We start from the raw sequence: 23,626 nt of genomic DNA, 5'->3' as shown, positions 1-23,626 counted from the left end.
TTGAGAAGAGGGTATAAGTTTGGAAGGGAAATTTAAATTGTTGCTTTTCTTCCCCTCTGTAGTACACTCTCCAGTAAGCATTCTGATGTCAGAGCTACCTAGATGGGCTAAGGAGTTGAAATAATTTTTAAACCAAATGCCAAATTAAGCTTATCTTCCTTGGTCTAAAATAGCAAAACAGATAATTATCTATTTTCTTATCTCTGTTCTCTTTCTTAGTTAGCCTTTTCTGATGTACATACAGCCTTTGCCTCTGACCATTCCTTCCCACAGACAGCCATAGTAGTTTCTGTTCTTGGTATCCTTGTTTCTACTCAAGTACTAAAATTTAGTTTGTCATGTTTCAACCCCTAACCTCCTTAAAAGACCTGTTTCTTTTAGAAATGTACTCTGTTTTCCACATTTTAGGCAACCAGCAACTTCACATAGTAACTAGTCCTATGCAATTAGAAGTTGGGTATGAAAGAATGCCCAAAGGGTACTGGTCACTGGGGACACCTAATAATGTGAAAACTAGTGTCTGTAAGATCTATGGCTCTTAATACTGGATTATGAGATCAAGGTTCAATGCTTTGCAGAGTAGTAGACATTCAACAAATGTGTACTCCGCAAGCACTAACTGTATACTTCCTCTGTGTAAGACATATCTTAGGCAATGTATGGGATACATGGATAAGACTATCGGTTTCAAGAGATTTATAACACAGACGTGTAGAAAAAGGAGTGAATTGAGTGTTACAATGCTGACGGAATGCAAAGAAAACACTCATTAATTCTGATGGGAGTCACATAAAGTGGCGTAATCTGATAGGAATGGAGTCATAACAATTGAATCAGTCTTGAAAAGTAACTGAAATTTTCACTTCAGTTTTGTCTTCCGTCATTGCCAAATGTCCTCCAGGGGGCCAAGTCATCCCCACTTGAGAACCACTGCTGGAGAGCTACAAGATCCAGGTACTTGGTTTGCTTTCCAAGTGACTGAAGGTAATATTTATAAAATGTTTCTACCACTATCCCAAATTATACAGCCTCTGGTAGTTACTTCTTTGATGCCCGCTTCCTGATCATTGATTTAATGCCACACACTTGAGACTTTTGTCACAGCAACACCCCACTTTAAGGTACCCATTTCTCTATTGATCTGGGTAACTCTAGCTGATGAAACACATCTCAGAATTTTAGAGGTTTACAATAAGTGTTTTTCTCTCAGCAGTTTTGTGATGATAAAGGATTTGGTTGGAGCATGACCCTTCTTTAAGTAGTGACTCATGGACCTAGGCTGCTCCTCTCCTGTGATTTTGCATTTGCTAGACTCTTAATGATCTTCTTCATGGTGTCCTTTTGTACATTTCTAGTCAACACAAAATGTGTGGGATGGAGAAGAATGAAGAATATGGTTTTGTGGGAGCTGATGTAGAAAAGGCTATGAATAGTTTAATATCAACCAGTAATTAATGAAGTGTATGTTAACAACATAATAGTGAATATTTACAGAAAACTTACATATGCCAGAAATTGCTCTAAGTACTAGGAATTTAGCAAGAGACAGCTATATATTGCTTTTAGCCCATGGTTACACACAACAAATTATTTTATTTCCCTATGGATCAACTAACAACAAGGATCTAGTTTGTAGCTCAATAAAAGGCTTAACTTGGTGTTAGAATTGTCTCCTGATATAGTGAATTCCCCAGAAGTATATAGTTTTCTCTCACTAGTAGAGCTAAAATTCTGATTGACTGCCAGATCACTAAGCTGTTAGCAAAGTGGTTCAGTCATGATACCAGTTGTTGGATGAGATGCCCTTTTCAATTCTGAGGTTCCATGATTCACTCACATTGAAGGGTTGTAGGGAGAGCACTGATCAAATTACCAAACAGGAATAAAAATACTTTCAGAAGCTTTCATTTACACATTCAATGAATATTTACTCAGTGCTTACTATGTACCAGACACCATCTTTAACCCTCAGGGATCTAGCTTTTACAATAAGTATGGTGAGTTTTGGAATATAAGTTTTTTCTTTGACTTCTCTAGTTTCAAAGAACCACATTTTGTCATCAAAATATATCCAATTACAGAATTTTAAAAAAAATTAAGGGAAATCTAGAAAGAATTAGACAACAAGCATAATGAGACAGATAATATGCTTCTCTTTCAATAATCTTTATTGAACTGCATAGGGAGTTGTGGTTGTTTCTGGCACTTAGGACAACAGATTGACCCTTTCTTGTCTATTTAAAATGACTAACTATGCTACAATAACAATAATAATGGAAGTCATTCACCGAGGATTTACCATGTGCAAATCACCCTTCTAAATGATTTACGTGGATACACTTATTCTTCACAACAATATTGTGATATGAAGCAGGTAGTTTATGTCATAGTATCTCTTTTACTGAAGAGGAGACAGGCATAGAGAGGCTTACTAACCTACCTAAGGTTAAGCAGGTAGTAAGAGATGATACAAAAAAGCTGTGTATTGTGCTTGTTTTCTGTTTGGTGTTATTAACTATGCACCATAGAAGCTTTGTAGATAAGAGAATCTGTATGCCTGGCACACTGATTCTCATTTGTTATTGTTTTGCAATGTTAATATATGAGAAAAGGAAGTGGATATAGTAAGATGGAAGAAGTTATAGAGGGAGTTCATAAAGTTTCAACAACACTAACCTGGCTGTTCTTTCTGATTTTCCTTCATAGACTCCTCTTCCTCTTCCTATTGAAATTGAAAGAATTTCATAGCTTTCTGTGTAGCTCCTCTGCCCTGCTCTTCTCCCGTGCCACATAATCCCTGAGTAGACTTGTCCCAGATATGGTTTCTATCACTAAAGTTTTATAAGTCTCAACTGTACATTTCCAAGTAAGGCCATTTTCCTTTGTTCCATCTAGATCAGTATATCCAACAATTTAGGTAAATCAAAGTTTTGAATTGTATTTTAAACTTGTAAACATGTTCTTTTTATCTGTAAAATTAATTCTTACAACTAGGATGACATTTAGATATTTCTCTAATTTTAAGAAAATCTACATAATCTTTAGTTAATTTGAGATCATAATAAACTATTACTAAGATAAAATTAACCCCCTATGTCAACATAGATTGCAATTTATGTGTATAATAGTTTTCTACAAGTTTTCTAGCAAATATAATTCCCTAAAACATATTTTTAAGCTCAATTTTACAAAGCAATTTTTTGATTTATTGTCAAAAAAATTCAACATTTCTTTTTTGCCATTTTTAAGAAACCGATCTAGAGGCCAACCTCAAATTGTGATGGCACAAATAAGCATTGATTAGTATTTTATGACAACTCATGTAAATGGTTACCAAACCTCTCTTTTATCTAATTAACAACATGTAATGGTCTGTTGTGAGACTTATATTCTTAAAACATCTATGATAATAGATTTCCATTGGAATTTCTAATTCAAATGCTGATATATATATCTTCTGACTCCTATTAAAATTTTTAGTCAAGGTGCATTAAAGAATTTGTAGTTGAGGCTTATGATTATCTTTTGCTCATTGGAATCAAGAGGAGGAATAAGGAATATAACATTTATTGGCTGTAGATGAAAAACAGAAATCAATAGGACTAAGCCATGAGTATTTTACAACCCACTTATACATTTATTCATTCATTCCATCATTTATTTGACAAAGATTTTAAAAAGTATATGTATAAGGCTAATTGGGATAGCCCTTGTCAAGGAATTTGAGGTCATAACTATATTTTCAATATTAAGATCATGTTCACTAGTGTTTTCCACATCGCACTACGAGATCTTGGACCCCATAGTTAATGAAAGGGTCTTGTTAAAATCTCTTAAAACGTAGTAAGTATATTATTAGATGATTAGACCATCTAGACTTATGCACTTTATGCGGTTTCCTTTGAAACTTAACAATGTTATAATAGTAATCCAGTTGATTTCACACAACTACTCTGAATAGCCATTAAAAAGTATTATAGCTTGCCCTCCACACCTCCCCCCAGCCCCCGCACAGCTCTGGGTAACACTTCTCCAATAACAGCTCTGGTGGGGAGCTGCGGCTCCCAGTAGGGAGGTGCCAGGTGCCCCTTAGCGCCAGCCCCACCAGTCCTACCCCACTCCCAGCATGAAGGCTGCAGACCATGGCAGCCTGGAGCACTTCAGCTGCCCAGGCAAGCAGCAGGGAGGGCAAGCTTCCACGTGGGGGACTTGCTCTTCTCCTGTCAGACGTATTCTTATACGCTCATGGTCAAGGAGAAGGGCAACCACTGTGAGTACTGCTTCACCAGGAAAAAGGATTGTCCAGATGTAGAACATGTAAGTAGGCATTTTACTGCAATGTGGAGTGTCAGGAGATTGACCCAGGCACAGGCTGGAATGTTTTTGGGGAAAACTGGAATCTCTCCGAGACTGTAAGGATTCTGGACAACCAGAAAATCCACCCAGAGAAACTCCTTCAGAGAAATTGTTAGCCGTGAAGGAGTTTGCATCACATCTGGATAAATCAGACAATGAGAAGAAGGACTTGATTCTGAGTGATGTTGCTGCCCTTCATCACTTTTACTCCAAGCACCTCCAACCCCTGACAGTGATAGCTTGTTGGTCCTCTTTGCACAGGGTAACTGTAATGGCTTCTCAATGGAAGATGGAGAGCTTTCTCGTTTGGGATCAGCAATATTTCCTGAGATCGCGTTAATGAATCATAGCTGTTGCCCCAGTGTCATTGTGACCTACAAGGGGACCCTAGCAGAAGTAACTGTACAGGATATCAGCCCAGGAAAGGTGTTTTTTACCAGCTGCATTGACCTCCTTATCCAAGAAGACAAGAATGGCTGGTTAAGAGATTCTCTCTTCTTCACCTGTTGGTGCCAGGAGTGTACCACCAAAGACAAGGATAAGGCCAAGGTGGAAATCCAGAAGCTCAGTGATTCCCCCAAAGGCAGAAACTATCCATGCCATGGTCAGATATGTATGCAGTGTCATGGAGGAGTTCTGGAGGGCCAAGCCCTACAAATCCCTTAGTGAGCTGCTGAAGATTTGTGAGCTCATCCAGGAGAAGATGAGCTCTGTGTTTGAGGACAGCAATGTGTACATGTTGCACGTGATGTACCAGGTCATGGGTGTCTGTACATGCAAGACTGGAAAGGAGTCCTGTGATATGGACAGAAAAACCATTAAACCCTACCTCAAGCAGCATTCCCTGTATCCCCTCAGCGTGGCCTCCCTGTGGTCTGGGAAACTAGGAAGGCTCTACAGGGGCCTGGGAGCAAAAGCTGCCAGAGAGAAAGTCCCGAAGGCCATTGTAATAATGGAAGAAGCTCGGGCAAAGATCATCCCTACATTTCTGAAATCCAACGGGAAGTTGAAAGCCACTGAAACTATGCCAGCTTGTTAGTGTTTATTTAAATGCTAGTGCAGAAACCTTCAAGAATTTGAATATTTCAAATCATACACACCATTCTCTCATTTCTGTGAAATCACTGGAATGAAAACACTAGCCCTTAAACTTTGCACGTGGCTTACCTGGAAGTTGGTCTGAATCTTTTAATCTTAATACCAAAATAATTTTTGAATGCTTTTTTTTCCCCTAAGAGGTATGGCTTGGTTTCATATATTATCATATACTTTGGACAGACTGAGTTTTAAAAATGTGATTATTTTCCCCTTCATGCCTATTTTAATGTTCAGAACAAACCTGAATGATGAAAGGGAATAAAAAAGATAATGATAAAAAAAAAGTATAAAATGTGACATGGTTACCTTTTTTTTTTAATTAATAGATCTTATTTTTAGAGCACTTTTAGGTTTATAGAAAAATTATGCAGAATGTACAGAGTTCTCAAAAACCCTTTTTCTCTACTGCCACCCCCTCCTTGAAGTTTATCCAATTATTAACATCTCCCTTTAGGGTGGCACATTTGTTATAATCAGTGAACCGATAATGATACATTATTACCAACTAAGGTCCACAGTTTATTAGGGTTCAATCTTTGCGTTGCACTGTTCAGAATGTTTTGACAAATGCATAACACCATGTATCCATCATTATGGCGTCACACAAAATTGTTTCCTGACCCTAAAATCTGGTGTTCCATCTCTCTCTTGCTCTCTCTTTTTTTTTAAAGATTTATTTATCTTAGAGGCGGGGAGGGGCAGAGGTAGAGAATTTTAAGCAGACTCCCCACTGAGCACAGAGCCTGGATAGGGGCTCGAAGCAGGGCTCACCCACGGGGCTTGATCTCACGCCCCTGAGATCAATGACCTGAGCCGAAATCAAGAGTCTGACACTCAACCGACTAAGCCACCCAGGTGTCCCAGGTGTTTCATCCCTTAATCACTCCCTCTTTTCCTTACTTTTTCTGAACCTTTGGGAACCCCTGATCTTTTTACTCTCTATCATTAAGCCTTTTCAAGAATGTCATATAGTTGGAATCATACATTATGGCATTTACAGACTGGCTTTTACTTAGCAATATGCATCTAATGTTCCTCTATGTCTTTCCATATCTTGATAGCTTATTTCTCCTTCTTCTTTTTTTAAAGATTTTATTTATTCATCTGAGAGAGAAACAGAGAGAGTATAAGCAGGGGGAGAGGCAGAAGGAGAGGAAGAAGCAAACTCCCTGCTAAGCTGGGAGCTCAACATGGGGCTTGATCCCAGGACCTGGAGATCATGACCCAACCCAAAGGCAGACTCTTAACCATGTGAGCCACCCATTGCCCCAATAGCTTATTTCTTCTTATGACTGAATAGTATTCCACTGTATGGATGTACCACAGTTTATACATTCCCCTATTAAAGAACATCTTGATTCCTTCCAATTTTGGGCAATTATGAATAAAGCTGCTATTAACTTTTGTAGGTATGTTTTTGTGTGGACATAAAATTTCAATTCATTTAGGCAAATATTTAGGGGTAAACTGCTGCATCATATGGTAAGACTATGGTTAGCTTTGTAAGAAACTGTCAAACTGTTTTTCAAAATGGCTATACCATTTTGCAATCCACCAGCCATGAATGAGAGTCCCTGTTGCTCTACACCCTCAGTGTTTTGGATTTAGCCATTCTAATAGGTATGTAGTAGTCTTATCTTTTTAATTTGCAATTCCCTAATGATATCTGATGTTGAGCATCTTTTCATATGCTTATTTGCCGTCTATATATTTTACTTGATGAGATGTATGTTTACATATTTTGCTCACTTTTTAGTTCGGCCGTTTGTTTTCTTATTGTTGGGTTTTAAGAGTTCTTGGTACATTTTGTATACAAGTCTTTTATCAGATTTGTGTTTCGTAAACATTTTCTGTGACTTTTTGTTTCTTAACGGTGTCTTTTTCAGGGCAGAAGTTGTTCATTTTAATGAAGTCTAAATGACCAGTGCTTGCTTTCATGGATCATACTTTTGGGGTTGTATCTAAAAAAGCCTTCACCAAACCCAAGGCCACCTAGATTCATTATCTTCTAGAAGTTCTATAGTTTTGTATTTTACATTTAGGTCTATAAAAGATTTTGAGTTAATTTTTTTTAAAGATTTTATTTATTTATTTGACAGAGATAGAGACAGCCAGCGAGAGAGGGAACACAAACAGGGGGAGTGGGAGAGGAAGAAGCAGGCTCACAGCGGAGGAGCCCGACGTGGGGCTCGACGTGGGGCTCGATCCCACAACGCCAGGATCATGCCCTGAGCCAAAGGCAGACGCTTAACCGCTGTGCCACCCAGGCGCCCCTGAGTTAATTTTTGCATAGGGTGTGAGGCCCATGTCTAGATTTATTTTTTGCATGTGTATGTCTAGTAGATCCAGCACCATTTGTTGAAGAGTGTCCTGTGTGTATTTAATTGTCTTTGCTCCTTTGTCTAAGATCAGTTGACTATATTTGTGCAGGTCTATTTCTAGGTTCACTATTTTAGTTCGTTAATCTATTTGTCTATTCCTTCACCAATACCACACTGTTTTGATAACTTCACCTTTACAGGAAGCCATGCAGTGTTAATTCTCTTATTGTTCTTCAACTTCATTATTGTCCTGGCGATTCTGACTCTTATGCCTCTTATATAAACTGTAGAATCAGTTTCTCAATATCTACAAAATAACTTGCTGGGATATGGATTGAGGTTTCATTGCATCTATAGATCAGTCTGGGGAGAACTGACATCTTGATGATATTGAATCTTCCTATCCTTGAACATTGAATATCCTTCCATTTATTTAGACCTTTTTTTAAAATTTTTGTCATCTGAGTTTTACAGTTTTCCTCATATAGATTTTGTACTTGTTTTCCTAGGCTCATACCCAAATATTTAATTTTGGGGATTGGTTCCAATGTAAATGGTGTTGTGTTTCTAGTTTCAAATTTCAGTTATTCTTTGCTGGTATATAGGAAAGAAATTGGTTTTTGTATATTAACCTTGTATCCTGCAACCTTCTAGAATCATTTATTAGTTAGTTCCAATAATTTTTTTGTCAATTTTTTTTTAGGTTTTGTGCATAAGTAATCATGTCACTTGTGAGAAAAGGCAGTTTTATTTCTTCCTACCCAAATCATATGCTTTACTTCCTTCTTGTTTTATTGTGCTCATGAGACTTACAGTATGATGTCAAAAAGTAGTGGTGAGAAGGACATATTACTTTTTAAAGAGAAAACATTTCATTATTTCATGAATGTGATAGTGGAATTAGGCAATGTAGCTCCATGTTAGCTTAAAATATAAAAATTCAATCAGTATGTGGCCAAGCCTCTTGTAGAAACATTTTAGAGAAAACCAATTTAAATTCACTCTACAGACTGTAATTTCTGACTGATATAGTGGATCCAAATGAGATTTTTTTTTCTTTTTTATTTAAGTCAATGTCCATAAACCACATAAATCAATTGAATAGGGGGACCTTTTTGTATCAAGTACAGGGTGTCCAGAGGAACACAAAAAAAGAAAAGTCCATGAACACCCCCCTACCCCCCTCCACAGAAACATACAAAACATGTAAAATATTTTCCTATTTCCTAATTCAGTTCAATAATAACTAATATAAAAAAAACCAAACATTTCGTGAATATTATGAAAAGAAACAGGAGAAAATAGAGTCAAAGAAAAGGGAAAAGAAAAAAAATTTTTGATCATAGTTATGGACTACCCAGATACCACTGCTGTATTAATATTTTTTAATGAAAAAACAGAAGAGATGAAGAATAGAAATAGAAAAGATGTCATGCCAACCTGTTCACAAGACGAATGCACACACACATTTATTTGACACTGAGGTTGCAATCATGTATTAGACACAAGTTAATGGGAGAGACAATTATGGTGACACAGAGAATCAGCACAGGGGAGGCATACATATAGAGCAACCGAGGAATAGAGGGAAGATAACGGACATCTGGGAGATAACCCCCCACTTTTATATTTTTTTTTATTACATAGATGGGTTTTGATCCTACATGATTCTTTCATTTGGAGACACGGATGATCTTGAAATCTTAATTATTTGACAAAGAAAACACAGGTTAAGCCCTCTGGAGAAAGTTCAGTGTGTGTTGTGTGTGTGTAAGACATTTTAAATGGAGCGACATCACCATCTTGTGGTGTTTCAGAATAATGATTCTCCTTTTTTTTTTTTTTTTTTTTTTTAAGATTTTATTTGTTTGTCAGAGAGAGAGCACAGCAGGGGGAGCAGCAGGCAGAGGGAGAGGGAGAAGTAGGCTCCCTGTTGAGCAAGGAGCCTGACACGGGGGCTTGATCCCAGGGTCCTGGGATCATGTTCTGAGCCGAAGGCAGACATTTGACCTGACTGAGCCACCCAGGCGTCCCAGTGACTCTGCTTTTTAATGACATTTTGAGTTTACATAGTTCTAGGTTAAATCTACCTAACTTGATTATTCACGTGAATGGGGGAAAGTAATTACACAGAAAATTGAATCTATAATATCTATAATATTTTCTCATCAGTAAGTGGTAGATGTTGATTATTTAATTGTTGGTTGCTCAGTGGTCACCTTCACTTTACCAACCTCAGAACTAGAACCAAGAAATGACCCATCTACATACATTTGTATCTAGCTTTTCTTAAATTTATTGCCGACACGTTTCTTTCTTTCTTTTTTTTTTATTTTTATACGTGCCCTTGCTACTTTCTGGCACTTTACAATGTAATAAACATGAGGGCCCCTACCAGCCAGCCCCCCATCCCCCACTCCTCAACCACCCCAATGCTTACTTTGCTAAAATCCCTTCCTGAAGAGGACTGGAACCTTTTCAGCTATCCATAAAATGGAACAAGGGCTGTAAAAAATGTATGCTTAGGAATGTAAACATATTATCTGTTCTATATTTGACATTTTTTGTTGCTGATTTGGTTCTTTAGCATATGAGATTTTATTTTTAGTCAAGCTAGGATTTAGTAACATTCACTAAACTGGCTCTTATGTGCCCAAACTGTGTTAACTAGAACATAAAAGTAGGGAATATGAGAGACAGTTCCTATTCATCAGATGCTTACAGTCTAGCTGGGGATGTGGACTTAACACAAGAACTGCATTTAAAAAAAACAAGGAATCCTGATCCCAGGGTCCCTGGATCAGTGGGGAGCCTCTTCTCTTTCTCCCCCTCACTCCTGCTCTGCTCTCTCTTGCTATCTCTGTCTCTCAAATAAATAAAATCTTCGAAAGAAATTAACAATAACTAAAACAAGGTAACACATAAATAATTTTGAAATGCCACATCACATTTTGTAGTTCTTCCCCCCCCCCCAATCTTTCGCCTTATTTAACAGATCTGATAAACTCACTGAGGAATGGTTTGCTAGGCACTTACTATTTCCATAATCCTTGGTGACATGAAAGATAAAAGTGAAAGGTATTGGGGGGAAAAATGCAAGGCTTTTAAATCTAGTTGGAATGACTAACAAAAAAATGTCTTAGAGAATATAAATGCCCACAGCTACACATAACATACTGAAGTTATGAATGGAAAGAATGGGAGTTTTTGGTTTTTATCAGTTTCCTCATTCACATTTTAAATACATTTTAAAATATGAAGATAAGATAAAGATAATTCAGCAACTACTGATGGAAAAAATTCATAACACCACTCCATTAACCCAAGTGTTTAGTATTTTGGTGGACAATAGTCTTTTTTCCCACCTGAGGGTTTAGAATCCCTAAAAACCATTGTGTAGGAGAATCTGTAGCTGAAGAGCATAAGATCATATGTAGAAATTAAGACAGGGCAACTAAGGTCTTTACTCTTTCTTTTCTTTTTTTTTTTTCAAAAATCAAATTAGAAAAACTTAGAAATGAATCTGACAAAAAGGCTCAAGTCCTAAAGAAAACTACAAAATGAGGAAAGGAACATAAAAGAAGTCTTGGTTAAGTGGATGTTCTGGGGTGCAAAGTCATGGTATTGTAAAGAAGTAAATTCTCAACTTAATCTACAAATAGAATACAATTTCCATTGAAACTCCAGCTTTCCAAAGTGGCTCTAAAGTTAATTTCAATAATTATTAAAGAAGAGCTAACATTTTTTTCTAAAAAAAAAAAAAAAGGAAGGAAATTGGCAAAGTCAACTATACAATTAAAATTAAAATTGCCTGATGTTGGCAGAGGAAGAAAAGGACAGATCGATGAGATGAGAAAGTCCAGAAACAGACAAGTTATGTAGCGTAAGAATTTTGTTTATGATGAGGGTAATATTCCACATCAGTGAGGAAAAAATGAATGTGACACACACTTTTTTGGGTAACAACTGACCCAACATTAAAAAGAAATACATTTAGATTCTTACCCCATTCCATGCATCATCCAATTTCCAGATAGATCAATGTTTTAGCTATTAAAAATTGAAATAATAAAATTACTGGAAAAAAATAAATGAATAATTATATAACCTGAGAATGGTAGACTTTTCTAAATGCGACCTCAAAGATAGAAACCAACAAACAAAATTTGGTTGATTTTATTAATTAATTGTTAATATTAGTTGAATGAATAAATGTAAAAAAATCTGTGAACCTTTTGGAAAAAGAAATGATTGGTGAAAAATTATGAAATATATAGGAGGCCAACTTATTCTAATGTCTTTCATACGAGAGATCTTTTCTCTGCCACAAGGAGGCAGGCCAGAAGCTCCACATGGAGGCACCCTGCAAAAGCCCCATGATTGACTGAAGACACCTGCTAATGTTGTAGGTCCTTTTACTTATTCCTGTCTTCAGTAATGTTCAGATAGAGCCTGGTTTGGGCTGTGATAAAAAGAATTAATCAAAATCTATATCCATGCATATAAGGAGAGGAGAGAGCTGTAACCCTACTTGAACCTCTCCAGAAAGTCTTACGTATTTGGCACGGGGCACCAGCAGTTTTCAAAGCAGCTCAGGTGATTCTAACCTACAGCCAAATGGAGAACCGCAACAGTTGGAGGCTAGTGTGAGAGAGGGGGCTCAGCATTTCTGATGTGATTCCATAGGCACCTAATTGTTGGCAGTAGAGCCAGCTGCGGCCAGGGGTCCTTGGAATGAAGTATAATTGCAGTCCAGACTTAAGAAAGCATAAGCCAGGCATTGACAAGAGTGCAAATGATATGCTTCCTGGAGGCTATTCCAGGGAGAGGGGACCCGAGACCTTGCTATTATGATCACGGTCTTTCAGGTTGCATAACAATTCCTGGGAAGAACAGTCTTCAGAAAGACATATTTATGTTCTGGGAGTCTGAAGTCACGTGATGTCAGAAATATTCATGACTATATGTGATAGCAATTAAAGATACTGCCCTTATTTGTGATGTATTCCTGAGTAAGAAAAATAAGAAAATCTGAGAACCTCCCCAGATAAAAGGATAATAAAGAGATAGAACAATGACACATTGAGATAATGGAGTGGAAAACAAGTTGCCGTAAAGACTATCACTGAGACAACTGATAAAATTTGAATATGGAGAGTGGAATACATAATAGTGTGGTATTAATGTTAAATGTCTTGATTTTGATTAATTGCATTCTGAAAGAGAATGTCCTTATTCTTAGGACAGAAACAGGCAAGTATTCAGGAGTAAAGATGCATAATGTCTCGCTCAAATGGTTTAAGTAAAAGCCACATACATATAAAGTGTAGAGAGAGAATAAAAAACCAATGGGGCAAAATGTGGCAATCGATGCGTTTAGCTAATTGGTATACAGGGATTCATTTTATTATTATTATAACTTTTCTGTAAGTTTGAAAGTGTGTTTTAAAAAGTTACCAAGGAAAAAAAAATCAATAAATATAAAAAAAACAAGCCCCAAAGAAGAGAACTGAAGGAGTTTGATGTATTATAAGAGAAACCTGGTAGGGCTGGCGTGTGCTGAGGGGCCGAAGGACAGCACACACTGAGGGATAGATGAGGAAATGGAATAAGGGTCACATCCTGCAGCTCTGGTCAGGAGTTTGCATTTAATCTAGCCGGAAGTCACTCTAAAGTTCTGAGCAGGGATGTAACCAACTGCATTTTACAATTAATTCCAGTTTACAATGATTCTAACTGGAGCTGCTTAGGCTGCACGTCAGCCTCTGAATAACTCAATCACTGAATGTACAGGCAGGAGAAAAAGGAACAGTGAGGCCTCTGGAGCCTCTTGGCAGGGGGAGGAGGATGGAGGTAAAACCCCATAGTCCTATGGGACAGCCAGACAGTAGCTGCCATGGGCCACACCATGTCATGCCTTGACTGCCCAGCATACCTCGGCCCCCACTGCCTGCCTTCATTTCACTCTACCAGTCCTGGAAATGTCCCAGTCACACAACAAATGATCCCACATCCAACACCAAGAGCAAGAGCAAGCACTTACATGCTCTCTAAAGGGAGACAACCTCTCTGGCTTCTCTATCTGTCCCATGCCCAGCATCTTTGGGTGATATTTATTTCATCAAGTCAGGTTTGAATACAGCACTTCTTGACCCTGCAATTGAAAGCTAAATGACAAAGTAAATACTGGAAGGGAAATAGAAAGTTGTTCAGGGACTTAGAGATAGAGGTTCCCATCCCCCAGAAGGAACGTCTGTGCCTGAACCCACAGTAACAGGGACTCCCTTCTAGCAGCCCCAGCAACCCACTCCCCACCAGCCATCGAGTGATGGCAGCTGGCATTGTCCGATGACTTCAGCTGTGTTGGCATTTATACTCAGGCTGTTGGGTGCTGACATCCTTTCTGTTTAGACTCCGTATCCTAAACTTATTATGATTGCCTCTTAAGACTGCAGAGAGTCAGGATCCCTCCCCTGGGGGACAGGGACCTGTGGTATGTCCCCCGTGTATGGACCTCTCTTTGTGATGGTGAGAGAATGCAGACTAAGAGGCTCTTAGTTCTAATCCTTGGTTGATATGTTTTTTCTGGTAAATCCAGTTCTTTATACACTTACACATGACACTGGAATTTGTCCTTATTCAACTTTAACTACAATAAGAAAAATCCTATTTGATAGAACTGAAGGTGCAGTGACGTTGCCCTTTGATGACTACACTACATCCGCTGGACAGGTATATCAAGGATCTCCCTGCTTCATTAGTGGGCTGATTTCCTCCATGGTCAGACCGGTTTTTTCAGGCTCTGGCTGCCAGGGGTATGTCCCTGGTTTGTCTGTATCCATGGCTGCTCCTGATAGTGGGACAGATGAGAGGATTCCTCTCTGGAGGTATTGAGACCTCTCTCCGTTTTGTCACCCAGCATATAAAGGGTCTCCTTCTTGTATTTGAAGTAAAGTGAGTTCACTCCTTGGTGAGTCAGAAACTACACCAGGCTGGGTTGTCTCACGAAGAAAACTTTTATTTGAAGCAAATAAGGAGATCAGGGGGAATGGCTTCCAAAGCTGTGACTCTGAGAGAGAGAGAGAGAGAGAGAGAGAGAGACGGGTTCCTTTTGTTTAGGGTTAGGATGAATATTTAGATGGGCAGCCTTGTCATCCGTGTAGAGGTGGGCATGAGGTCGTGCATGCGTCTTAAGGAAACATGCCTCTACATACATTGTATGTGACGTAAATGAGGCAAAGCCTCCTCTCTGGGTGGAGATTTTAGTATTATAATGAGGTAAAGGTAATTGTAGGTCATTCCAGAGGTCACTCCATGGTCCATCTGTGCAGGAGTGAGTCAGGTTTAGTTCAAAGGGTCTGGGTGGTCTGGGCTCCTGGGAGATTTTATCAGAGCAGTTACCATCACTGGGGTGGGGGTGGGGGGGTTTCCGGTTTTCTTTGAGTTAAGGGGAAAGCCAGAAAGCAGAAAGAGAGAAGGGGAAAGGGTAAGACAAAGGTTAGTGAGTATAAGCAGGTGGGCAGTAAGGCAGGTCTTGGGATCTAGCTGGTGACCTTATGATCATCACAGAACCTGAGCTCTCGAAAGGAAACAAATCCCACATATTTTGGGTGTGATTGCACATCTTAGCCTGCCATATCTCCTCCCACCCTTTTTCTTCCAGCTACAGAGTTGGGCATGTGACCCTAATAACCAGGGCTGTCAGACTCCTCAGAACTCCTTTTCAGAGATTTTAGAGAGGATCTTCTTAAACAGCTGGAGCCGTTAGGCTCAGAGGTTGTGAGGCCTGGGGTCCTCGGGGACCGCATGCCTGCTACGTGGAGAAAAGTCTGAGGGACAGTATTTGTGCACTCCATCTAGCTGTGCCTCTAGCAGGATTACCTCTAGATTTTTCAGCTGAGTGACCTAAACACAAAATGAAACAAAACAAAACCCCTTTCATTGCTTAAGCAATGTTCTGTTATTTGCAGGCAAGTGTCCTGCCTAATTACACAGGGCATCACTGCTTTAGCAGAACACTTTGCTGGGAAGTTTAAGAGGAGACCGGGAATCACTTTAGAAGTTGAACAAACACAAGACCTTCTTGGCCCTGTTTGGATTTTCCCTGGCAAGTAAAGTCCTCTAACATCCAATCAGTTTGCTAGTGGATAAGATTCTGAGGAGCCTCGTTAGTTTGTAACAAGCGCCAGAAATCTTGCTGAGTCATGATCCTAGGATCTGGACTCTACCTTTGAAGTTTCTATCTCTTAGCAACAGGAAACAGGCACTCCCCATAGCTGGAAGGCCTCAGCTGAATAGTTTTATTTTTGTCCCTGCCTTTAACAATGGACTGGAAGGGGAGACATATAGATTGCATTCAGCAAATGCATTTATATTTTTTATTAAAAATTAGAGAGGATTTTTTTCCTTGTACCATTTAAAAATCCCTATCAGAAAAAAAATTAATTAAAAAGTTGGAGTATATTAAATAATATTTTCAGTATATCTACATTGTTCTTGCTGTTTGTTCTAAAAGCCAGAATTTTATATTTGAAATGTCTATGGTTTAAAAAAAATTCCTTGATTCTGATGAAAATTCTCTAGGCATTATAATTTCTTTTACATTTATGAACCATGATGTTAAATTTTTGTATAGCCTTTTTCCTTTGAGTTCTGAAGAGCCTTTTAAAAGTATTTCATTTCTGGGTAAAATGCATGAATGGATTGTATGTAGAAATATAAAGATTGTTGATAATATTGATGTGGGAGAGGGAGGTTCTTGTCTCACGGAGTCGAAGAATGTATCTCTCGGACAAAGGAGAGTGAGTAAAGCAATAGAGTTTTATGAAGCAAGGATACAGAACCCCTCTCAGGAGTGAGAGGGTCCTGACAGGGCTACCACTGAGGGCTGATAGGCTGGTCTTTCATTGAGAACTGACTGGGAAGCTTATGGCCTTGAGTTTCTAGTGCCATCTTGGTTTGAGCACAGACTGTTGATGACACCCTTAATAACTTAATTCTTTGAGGTTTGGCCATTTTCTATGATATATTGTAGCCGTCAAAGAAAAATACTCCCATCAGAGGCCAGGTGGTGTGTTTCTTTATCTTTTGTTCATTCTGGCTTAGCTTCTGCCTGCTAGGAACAAGTCTCAGAGCCCAGGCAGGGGCCCCCTACCTCTCCCTGCCTCTACCTTAACCCTTTCCTTACTCAATGTAATTTAATACTTATTTTTTAATCTATTTTTTAAAGATATTATTTATTTGAGAGAGAGAGAGAAAGCGAGCTCACACACACATATGCATTGTGGAGGAGGGGCAGAGGGAGAGAGAGAATCTCAAGCAGATTCCCCACTGAGTGTGAAGCAAGACAGGGGACTCAATCCTACCATCCTGAGCCGAAATCAAGAGTCATACACTTAACTGATGGGCCACCCAGGCATCCCAGACTTAAAACTTATTTTTTTAAAGTTTAAACAGTATGAACTTCATTAGAAAGGAAAAAACGGGTCAATAGTTTAGATAAGAGGGATCAGTTATAAACTATTGGGAGGTAAATGAATTTATTCACAGATGGTTTCATATTAAGTAAATTATAACATATTTACTAAGATCATTTTTAGAATTGTTTTCTTTGCTAGTTGGTTTTGATTCAACTTCATAGTGAAACGTAGCTGTTACGATTGCCACTTAGTAGCAAAACATACTTTAGGAGCAAGACAGACCTTGCCTTAAGAACTCCTCAAATAGAAAATTCTGGTATTCCTCCATCCGCCCCTACACTTTGAATCTCTTTCACCAGGAGGAGACTGGTCTCTCTCTTTTTTAAAATATTTTATTTACTTATTTGAGAGAGTGAGCAAGAGAGACAGAGAAAGAGCAAGAGAAAGAGAGTTAGAGGGCAGAAGGCAGGGGGAGAGGCAGGAGAGGGAGAAGCGGACTCGCCACTGAGCAGGGAACCTGATGCAGGGCTCGATCCTAAGACCCCGAGATCATGAGCTGGCTGAGGGCAGACCCTTAACTGACTGAGCCTCCCAGGTGCCCCCTCTTTTAGGGGCTCACCTGCTAGGTCAGGCCCACTGAAGATAATTTTCCCTGTGTTAAGATTTGGGACCTTTATTTTATCTACATAATCCTTCACAGCAGCATGTGGAATAGTGTTTGTTTGAATAAATGGGAGAAATTTGTATGCATTGGGGGCAGGGGTGGGGCTGGGTCTTGAATTCTGCCTGGATTTACAGCCGTGGAATGTACCATGATTCGACTTCTTAAAAATCCATTTAAAAAATATGACTCCCAATCCAAGATGAGAGGTTAGTTGGAAGTCTTAACAGCTATATATTAGGAGGGAGTTAAACCCCTGTAGTTCAAATTTCAACAAAGTAATGCCACTATCTGTGTGGACTTCACTCTGGTGTTTTTCCCATGGATGTGCGACCCTTGCTTTCCTCTCTCCAGCAAGATGCTCCATATTGTATCACCTGCTTGTGCTGTTTCTCCTGGCAGCTGTCAGCACTGCACGCATGGTGTATAAATTGTGAACCTCAGGTGTTTATGAAAGGAAAGCTTGGGGACCTGTAAGCACATCCCTAGCCTGGAGCAGGGGAGGGTCCTCACTTGGGTTTTTCTAGTCTCACATACGGCTTTGTCCACCCAGGAAAATGCCAGTCATAAGGTAGCAGCTCCCCCCAGCCCCCAGCAGCGCCTTCCTATCATCTCCGTGCCCTCCTGTTCAGAGGCAGAAATGCAGTCCCAAACGCCCGGCTGTACTCCGAATCAGCCTCTCCTGAGCCTAAGCTGCAGAAATGCTCCTTGTGTTCTGCCAGCGACTTAATCTCTTTTCCTCATTTCAAGCTTCAATATACTCTTTTGAAAAAGAATCATACCAAAACCTCCCCCAAAGCCAAATGGCGTAAGGAGCTCTGCTTCCTGGAGTCCACTGCTCTCATGAATGTTCATAACGTTGTCTCCAGTCATTAAGAAAGTGTTCAATCATGTGCCATCCTCTATTTAAGAACACAGGGAAGTGTGTAAAATCGCCGTTATTTCTAGTTAGCTGTCATCCCAGTGTGGAGTCACCTCGCGCCCAGAGATTCATTCATTTCAGAATCTAGTTGATTAGTTGTTACTGCTTTATTTATGGTCTTCTGCCTCTGTGGTGAGTGAGGGACTGCGGTACTTCAGGGGTTCCCCTGATTCCCCTGGCTGCATTGGCCCCAGCTATTTTTACCCAAGTCACCAGATCTCAAGTCTTCGATGTGTGCTTTAACCAGCAGTGAGGAGTGGTTATGTGGGGGATGTTCTGGGTTCAAATACCAGCTCTTCTGCTTACTAACTCAAGTTGTTTAATGTTTCTGGGCTTTAAGATGAGCTATTAGTGTGACTGGCAGGTAGTAAGTGCATAATATGTTAGTATTATTTCAAGCACCTCCACCCCCTGCATTGAGGGATAAGCCTGTCCTTTGGCTCAAGAACCGGCAGAGCTGGGTCAGTAGATGAGGTTTCTGTTACTTTCAAAATATATCCAGAATCTAACCGCTTTTCCCCATCACCACCCCTATTCCCTTTGGTCCAAGCCATCAGATATGTCTTACTGGACGATTATAATAGGCCCCTGACTGACGCCCCTGCTTTTATCTCTACAGTCCGCCCTTTATTTGGAAGCTACGATGATACTTTCAAAATGTGAGTCTGGTCATTATCACTCCTCTGCTCGGAATCCTGCAATGATTTTCTGTTTTACTCAGCGTAAAAACAAAAGCCCTTACAACAGCCTACCGGCCCTTTGCCATCTGGTGCCCCCTAATTCTCACTTGGCTCCTGCTGTGCTGGCTTCCTCAGGCTGTTCCTCCAACAAGCCAGGCCTGCTTTCACCTCATGCTCTTTGCATGTGTTCTTTCCTGCCTGGAATACTCTTCCCACAGACTTCTGTCATCTCCTTTATCTTCATTCAAATCTCCTCAAAGAGATTCACCTTGGCATTCTCCTCTCTTACTCCTCGTCTCCCGTACCTTGTGCTGCCTTTTCTTTTTCCGTCATTTCTACACATTATATATTTTGCTACACATGATACATTCAGTATGGCCGTTCGTTTCTGTTTCCCGGTGCTAGGAGCAAGCAGGAAGGCTTGCCTGTTCTCTGATGTGTCCCAAGGGTGTGGAATAGTGGCATCCAGGGCATCGTAGGGGCTCGATTAGTATTTGCTGAATTCAAGAATGAACGGATGTTGTGCTGGGGAGGACGAAGTGACAGGAAGTTGGCTGTGATGGCAGTTTGGAAGCTGCTATAACACAGAAAGCAATGTGGAATCGTAAATAAGAACAGCGTGGGTCAGAGAGACAGAAGGCTGCAAGACGTGTCAGCAGAGCACCATCCGCACGGACCGGTTTTATGTTCGTCTTTTCAGACATATACAGATATATATGCAGTCATCTAGTGCCCCCCCATGTCTGGTCACAGGTGCTGAATAAATGCATTTTGATTGACTCACTGTCAGCTCTGTAATTTGCAAAGCTCCGGTGTGTGTGTGAGGCAAACTTTAACAATGTCTGAGGAGAGGGAAGAGGCTGGGACCAAGGCTTGATCTGAATTATAGTTTTCACCTAAGAGGGCACAGTGGACGGATCTCACTTGGGCTTTGAATTCCTACAGACATGGCTCTGATTCCAACGCTGTCATTTTGTAGCTGTGGGGCCTTGGTTAGGGTGTTTTATACCTCAGACCTTCAACTTCCTCTGCAGCAAAGCAGGGAGAAGTATTACCTGACTCAGTAATATTATCCTAAAAAATAAGAAATAACTCAGTGAAAGGATGCGTTTAATAAATATTAGACATTGTTGATTTGTTATTTTTGTCGAATATTCATGGAGAACTTAGGCTTGATTTAGATTTATATTAGTCTTTATTTCCACTATGAGCTGAATTATGTCCCCCGAAAATCATATATTGAGTTCTTAATCCTCAATGTGACTGTATTTGGAGACAGGGCCTAAGGGGGGGGGTGTAAATGAAGTAATAAGAGTGGGTCTCTGACCGGATGGGGTTAGCGTCCTCGTGAGAGGAAACACCAGAGTCTGCTCTCACTTGCTGTCTGCCATGGGAGGACACAGTGGAAAGGTAGCCTCGGCGAGTTAGGAGGAAGGTCCTTGCCTGAAACCAAATAGGATGCTACATTGATCTTGAACTTCCCAGCCTCCAGAACTGTGAGAAAAACATTTCTGTTGTTTAAGGCACCCACTCTGTGGCATTCTGTAATAGCAGACCAGGCAGATGAAAACGATATTCACAGATTGAAATCTAGGGGAATCTTCAGCTTATAGTCAGCATCTGGGATAAGACTGGGCAATTCCAAATCCTGGAGATGGGGTATTCTCAAGGCCTATGAATCATATGGACTCTTGCAAGTGGGCAGGAATTCCAGAAAGAGCTCCTGCTCCTGCAGAAAACTGTGGACTGCTGCTTGGGATCTGCGGTGGAAGACCCAGCCCAACTCTCCATATTCAGACTTGCTCCAGATTACAGATGTTAGGGGAGGGCAGAAGTGTTTGAAATACTTCTTTCTTATTTCATGTCTTATTGATGAAACGGACAAAACTGAGCCTACAGATGAAGGGCACTAGTGTCCAGAGCTGAGTGGGGCCGGGGAAGGTGAGGGCTGATGAATCATCTTTGTCTACTAAGTGTCCATCTCCAATAGAACTTACAGAGGTTTTAAAGGCAATGTGGTATCACCACATTAAAATGTGGATTGCTTTATAATTATAGGTGCATATTATCTTTTAAAGATATTTATATTCCTACTTCGCATATAGTTGATAGAACTGACAGTGATTGTTTCGCTATATCTAATGCACTAAATTCTCTAAGATATCATTGAGAGATCTATAAAGCTCTTTTATGACTATTCTCTGGGCAGTCCTATCAAGCAATTGTCCTTTGTCCAAGGTCTAGGTCTAGGTTGTGGTTCTCAATGTACAGTCTTTATTTTTGCTATCAGCGTATTGATTGTTTAGCATTGCTAATATTTCCTGCAGCTCAAGAGATTTATCCTCCTAATTGGATATTGTCATTTCCCTTGCTTGGGTAGCCAGAATATCTAAATTTGTCCTAATTAGCATTGACTTCTTTGGGTTGACAAAGAGCCCTACAAGCTAAGTCATGATATGCATAAGGAGTAAGCTTAGTTTCCTCAAGACTCAATACTTTTCCATTTGGTTTATGACAATTCAGAAAATTCCACAGAACCTTTCCCAGAGATAACCTTGAAAAGTTTTCAAAGTCTAAAACACACACACATAAAACATATTTACTACAATATGGAGATTCACTTAAAACCATTCTATTCAATATCCTTTCATGTAGGAGGTTGAAACTCTCCAACTATATTCAATAGAAATAATTTAGTGAACGTAAGTATCAGTCATGTTGCAAAGCACTGATGAACAAAGCAAAGTCCTTGGCTTTGGGAGCCCATGGATTAATGAGGGACGAGAGACAAGTGTGGTAGCAATTATTACACAGAGTGAAATCTGCTAAGGGAGAGAGAGATCCATAGGGTGCTACAGAAAGGAAGAGGAAAGGCATTTAACTCCACATAATCGAGAATGTTGTGGACGTTTTCTTAAACATATTATATCTAAGGTGACCATTGAAAGGTAAATGAAAATTATCCAGATAGGTGGGGAAAGGCTGGAAGAAGAGTAAGACCCTGCAGGCAGAAAGAGTGGCGTGATCAAAGGTCAGAAAAAGCAGGGTGTATTTGGGGAAACTTTATGTTTATGAGAGTAGCGTAATGCAGGTGATGACGCCGAGGCCAGACCATGAAAGATCTCACATCTTGGGATGTTTGGATGAAGAAACACAATGTGTTTATAAAAACCAGAGTGTTGTGATTATTTTTGTACTTTAAAAATGTCATTTATTCTCCCGAAGAATAATAATAGTATCTACCTATATTTTCTCTTTTAATCCTCATCATAATCTGTGTCTAGCCAAGTATTTGTAATATATTGGACTTTACTAAGAAGATAGTGGTTTTGATAGAGCTACCCTACAACCCAGCAATTGCACAAAGGATATAAACGTGGTGATCTGAAGGGGCACATGCACCTCAATGTTTATAGCAGCAATGTCCACAATAGCCAAGCTATGGAAAGAGCGCAGATGTCCATCAACAGATGAATAGCTAAAGAAGACGTGATATATATACACAATGGAATATTACTCAACCATCAAAAAGAATGAAATCTCGCCATTTGCAATGACATGGATGGAGCTAGAGTGTATTATGCTAAGTGAAATAAGTCATTCAGAGAAAGACAAATGCCATATGATTTCACTCATTTGTGGAATTTAAGAAACAAAACAATTGAACATGTGAAAGGAAAGGAAAAATAAAATAAGATGAAAATTGAGAGGGAGGCAAACCATAAGAGACTCTGAACTCTAGGAAAGAAACTGAGGGTTGCTGGGGGGGAGGGGGATGGGGTAACCGGGTGATGGGCATTAAGGAAGGCATGTGATGTCATGAGCACTGGGTGTGATATGCAACTGATGAATCACTAAACTCTACCTCTGAAACAAACAACCAAACAACAAAAAGATAGTGGTTTTTTGCTATCCCCTTATTTACTCTACTTAAATTTTATCTACATTTAATTTTCAGTTATTCATGGTACCTAATAATGACAGGATAGATGTTGTGATAACTTGTATAACTCCATCCATTTATTAACCTGGATTTTACCAGTTAAGCGGGAACATGTTCAAAGAAATTATGTGGCTTTCTGAGAACTGAAACCAGCACTCTTCCTTGTCCATGTTGAACGACATTGGAGTAGACATTGTTTCTTATCATTATGTTAATCAGTGCTGGG

The 23,626-nt window shown here is 39.6% G+C and overlaps 1 pseudogene; it reads left to right on the top strand.

The window, feature by feature from the left end:
• Positions 1-1,943: 1,943 nt before the first annotated feature.
• On the top strand, positions 1,944-5,376 carry LOC100474914 (annotated as a pseudogene).
• Positions 5,377-23,626: the final 18,250 nt, after the last annotated feature.

Source organism: Ailuropoda melanoleuca, chromosome 8 (genome assembly GCF_002007445.2).
Source record: "Ailuropoda melanoleuca isolate Jingjing chromosome 8, ASM200744v2, whole genome shotgun sequence".
NCBI classification, from domain to species: Eukaryota; Metazoa; Chordata; class Mammalia; order Carnivora; family Ursidae; genus Ailuropoda; species Ailuropoda melanoleuca.
This window is presented reverse-complemented; position numbering and strand designations above follow the sequence as displayed.